Below are 5,312 nucleotides of genomic sequence, written 5' to 3'. Positions count from 1 at the left end.
CGTGATAGATCACAAGGATTGTTAGGGCTAACTCAGAAAACATATATCGAAAGTGTTCTTAAGAGATTCAATATGGAAGGTTGCTCAGCAAGTGTTGCTCCAATTCAGAAAGGAGATAAATTCAGTCTTATGCAGTGTCCAAAGAATGATTTGGAACATAAACAAATGGAAGAAATTCCTTATGCATCTATTGTTGGAAGCTTAATGTATGCTCAAACTTGTACCAGACCAGACATTAGTTTTGTTGTCGGGATGCTGGGCAGGTATCAAAGTAATCCAGGAATAGATCATTGGAAAGCTGCAAAGAAAGTTTTGAGGTATCTACAAGGAACAAAGGACCACATGCTCACTTATAGAAGATCTAAAGATCTTGAAGTGATAGGATATTCAGATTCAGATTTTGCTGGATGTGTTGATACCAGAAAATCAACATTTGGCTATTTATTCCTTTTGGCCACGGGGAATATGACGAATAACACGGCCCAAAATCAAGTAACGCGATGAAATATTCCAATAACATCGCAAAATAATTGAATAACACCATATAATAATAGAATAACACTTCATTTTTTACAAATAACGCAGACAAAATGTTCATGTAACACAACAAGATATTTCTAATCATTGCAATCCGAATATAGCTCTATGTTAGAATCCTCATGTAATATTTTTCCAATTTTGGGACAAAAAAACTTCGTCAATACAATTAACTGTATAAATTACGAGATTAAGGACAGAAGCACGCTGAACAGAAACCTTTTAGTGTAACTAAATGATGGTTCGGATAATTATATTTGTGCATGATCGTAATTATTTCGTTTGATTTTTACGATGTTTTGTTTTGAACATTTACTCACATTTCCACTAGTCACACTTCCTCATAAATAAAAATTAAAAAGCGAGAAGCATAGAAAATAATTAAATAGGTTGTATTAACCATTTCTTCTTTAAAATAACTAAAATTTAAAGTTTTGATTTTTTTTAAAACATATTTTAAAAAAATATATGTTTTAAAAATATCAGCAATGGACACTAAATAGGATGCAGTGGAGAAAAAAAGATTCATATAGCCGACCCCACTTAGTGAGATTAAAAATTTGTTATTGTTGTTGTTGTATATTTTTATAGCTTAAGCAAGTGTAAGAGACTTTTGTTATATTTTTATTTATGACTCACATTTATTTTAATAACTTATGAGATTTATTTTTGATAACTTAAGTTATTAATTTTCATAACTCATAACTTATGTCATAAATTATGACAACTTATGATATTTATTTTGATAACTTAAGTTATTTATTTTCTTAACTCATAACTTATGTCATAATTTATGATAACTTATGATATTTATTTTTGTAACTCTATAACCCCTAAAATAAATAAATGTTACTAACTTATGTCATTGATTTTATTAATAAAAATCAATTAATTTATTAAATTATCATAAATCCTATTGGTTAGTAACCCCCTTGATGGATGGTGGATAAATAGAGCATGAATTTTAGAATGGGTCCTCTCTTTACCTAACACACCTCGTACATTTCTCTCCATCAGAAAGTACAGAAAGTTTTAAGGGATTAGAGAGAGAAACTCCATCTCTTCAAGATCAAATTTGTTCATCATGAATACAGGTATGCGTCGCTTTATTTTTACATATGTAAAAATTATGAATTTAAAAGATCTTGGCTATTATGTACTTTTCTTTTGAAATTTGTGTATAAAGTTGAAACATGAATTTTCTAACAGACGCACGTTACTTGTAACCAAATCTGACACCAATATGATGCAAAATCAACCAAAAATATTTTGCATCAGAATACATCAAATTAAGTTAGACAGAAATAAAATTATCGACCCCCAATTTAATGTCGAAACAAATCAGACACAAATCCAATGCAATTCTTAAATCTCACCGGTTTTGCATTAGATTTGCGTCCGGTAAAGCCGACGCAAATATGTTGAATTCTTGTAGTGGTTGTCATTGTCGGCCAGCTGAGTTTTATTGGTTTCGAGCCTGCATAACTAGTTCGTTCAGTTAAGTTAGTTTGACTGTCGACCTTTGATAATAAATAGAGAAGTTTTTGGATATCCCCGGTATGATTAGAGATTTTGATGGGCAGGTATTCTCTCAAGTCAACTTCTTAATATCGATTACCTTGGATTTCCCTTTATCTCATTTCTGACTGAACGACTCAGATTCGGATCATTCAATTATCTTTCGTGATTCAATGGGTTTTGGTCTTGCTAGCTTTGGCTCGGATGACGTGAAATCGATCGGAAATGTCATAAGTGTGTCTTATGGTTTCTGTCAAAAGATTCTCCTTTGTTGTACTTCTCATCTGGACAATAAGATCTCCTCAATATCAGCGCTGGCAAAATTTCAAGGTACAACTACATTATCTATCTTAAGAATTTAAAAAAAAAATCCTTAGATTTATAACCTGTGAAATATCTGTTTTTGTAGCAATTCATCCCTCTCTTGACCAATTTTACCATACCAAATCGTTTTACAAACTTATAAATTACTCGGACCAATTCAAATCAGAATCTTCTTTAATTTGCAGCACAAAGCCTAACACCAAATCAAAAATGTCAAAATAAAATGATTTGAGTTTTCGTAAATTCCCTTTGAATCTGCATCACGTTGGGCCAATTTATGCTTAAAGTAAACATTTTGGAAACGTGTGGTGTGGCAACGCAGTCTTAAAATACAGCATAAGCCATTCAATAAAAATTCAATCATCTTGTCACAATCAGTCCGAAGTCCAACCCGACACCGTGTGCATGAGATTCTAAGATACCCAGCTCTTTTTCCCACGAGGGTAAGTATTCAATTGGTTCTCCTCGTGGGTGACGCACATTAATTATATTCATAAAAGAGGGGAAATAAACATAAAATCTTTTATTTTAATGTAACTAAAGATAACTGCTAATTTTTTAATTTCTTATAAAACATCATTCAAATTAAGTTATGCTTTTGTTAAAAACTTTTTATTTAATATAAAATTACTAAAATATATTTATTGTGCTCAAAAACTATTTTATATTTAATGTATATATATACATATACCGAGTACTTGGATAAGTTGGTCGAGTATCTACTTGTCAGTCATAAGTCGCTTCTGATTTAGGGTTTGATTCCCCTGGAGTGTAATTATAGACACATGAGAGATGATTCAGACTCGCATAATAGCCTTCGACCATTCTTTATATATATATATATATATATATATATATAAATCTAAGTTTAGGCGTTAGATATAAGTAATATATAAAGTAGTTTTTAAGAAAATAAGAGAAAATATTCTTTTGAGCATTTTAAATAATAATTAAATTTTATCTCAAAATCATTAAATAAAAGAAATTATGAATAGTTATCTACAAATATTATATAAAGGTCATATAACCCAACCACTTAGCCTTCAAATTACAATCTTATGACCAAACCACTCCTTATTCCCTTTCATCATGTCGAAGACCTCATTCATTTTCTCCCCTTCCTTCCAATTCTCCCCAAAACTCTCACAACTAGCTCTCCTCCTCCTCCTCCTCATCCTCCTCAAATCAGCTGCCTTGTCGTCTGCATCAAGATCAGAGATTGGCTTTCCCTCCATGTACAAGACTAGACCAGCTTCCAGTTTTCGAAGTGATATTTCGCAGACCATTAGCGTCCTCGCAAAGGGAAGTATACCTCCTTCAGCACCAAGCAAGAAAGGCCACTTCTTGCCTGACTTCCGAAGGCATCTCCTACTAGTGGAGACCTGGCAAAGGATGGCTACAGTTGGTGTTTATTAAATAGAAGGATATTAACAAATTTAAGGCTAGTATTATAAGAAGATTGAATTCGGCTCGGAATTGTATTCTTGATTTGATTTTTTTGTTTTTTTTTTGCATCTTATTTTGGAAGGTTTTTCTGGCTTTCCATATTTCTATATATAGATTGTGATGGAGAGGGATTGAGTTGTTTATCTTTTTTGCTTATATGGATTACTTTATTTGAGATGTTTGGTTTCGAGATGAAAATTATAAGGTTGATTTTGTTTTTTTTTTATTATTTTTGCGTGAGTATTTAGATTGATTATATAAGTTGCTTCCTTTCTCAATTGGCATATTTGTTTCGGCTTGTCCTTAGATTGTTTAGTTATAAGAAGGTTGTAATTACGTAAAATTCAAATGTTAGAAAACAAGATGATTAACAATTAGTGTTTATGTCAAATTTTTTGTTAGTTCTAAACATTATGATTTTGATGAAAAAATATAATTACATGGCAGTAGAAGTGATGCATTTACTCAAGTTATCATCAAACCTTTGAGAACTTGATAAAAAATGAATATTATAGTATGGAGTTTTATCATAAATTTTGATATTTTAGTGAGGTTTTGAAAAATGAATGAAAGGGAGAGCTAAATTTGAAAAAAAAAAAAAAAATGCTTCAAACGACAGGAATGTAATTGCCTAATTCAAAAATCAATTAACAAAGTATGTCTGACCAGCATTTAGAAACACAATTCGAAACTGGCCACGCCAAACTAATTGAAATTTTAAACTGCAATAATCGTTGTCCGAAAAGATTAATTGCTGACCGAATTGTAAGCACAATTTAAAATTTATGATTGTCGAATATATTGTTGGATAATAGCAAGATATTATTAGTGAATATAGAACAAGTTTATCTGAAAAAGATGAGAAGAAAACTAACATTGGAAGAAACTGAAGATATATTCATTCACTAAATTTTTATAATAATGTAAAGGAGAAGTAATCTCAGTCAATCTAAATTAATGTGTTAGACTCTTCATCTAGGACTTGATTCTATTCTATAAAAAGATTTCAATTTGGATTATTGTCAAAGTTATACAATAATTTATCTTGTAAATCGATATAAAAAAATCTAAGAGAAATAAAACAAGGAGAGAAAATTAGAGGGAGAAAATATAAAATCTAATTAAGTTTAATATAAACATAATGAAGTCCTAGTTGATAGTTGTCCATGCACTTGAACAACTCAAAAGTATTTATAAATCGAGATTGGGATCATTTTACGTAGATGACTTCATTTATTTTCCTTAGGAATATCATCTTTAAGTCAATTAAATCGATGTCACTTTAATAGAGAATAATTTTTGGCCACTTTAATTAGACTTTCAACAATTAGTTCAAACTTTGACAAGTTAGAAACACAGCACATGAAAATGATATGTTTTGACTAGCGAGACACAGAATTAAATGAGGGTTTTATCCAATTTTAAAAATACCCAGAAATGATTATATAATATAAATTGAGTCAACACTTTAGGCTATATATATATAT

This window comes from Phalaenopsis equestris, unplaced genomic scaffold, assembly GCF_001263595.1.
Source record: "Phalaenopsis equestris unplaced genomic scaffold, ASM126359v1 Scaffold000482, whole genome shotgun sequence".
Classification (NCBI taxonomy): Eukaryota; Viridiplantae; Streptophyta; class Magnoliopsida; order Asparagales; family Orchidaceae; genus Phalaenopsis; species Phalaenopsis equestris.
This window is presented reverse-complemented; position numbering follows the sequence as displayed.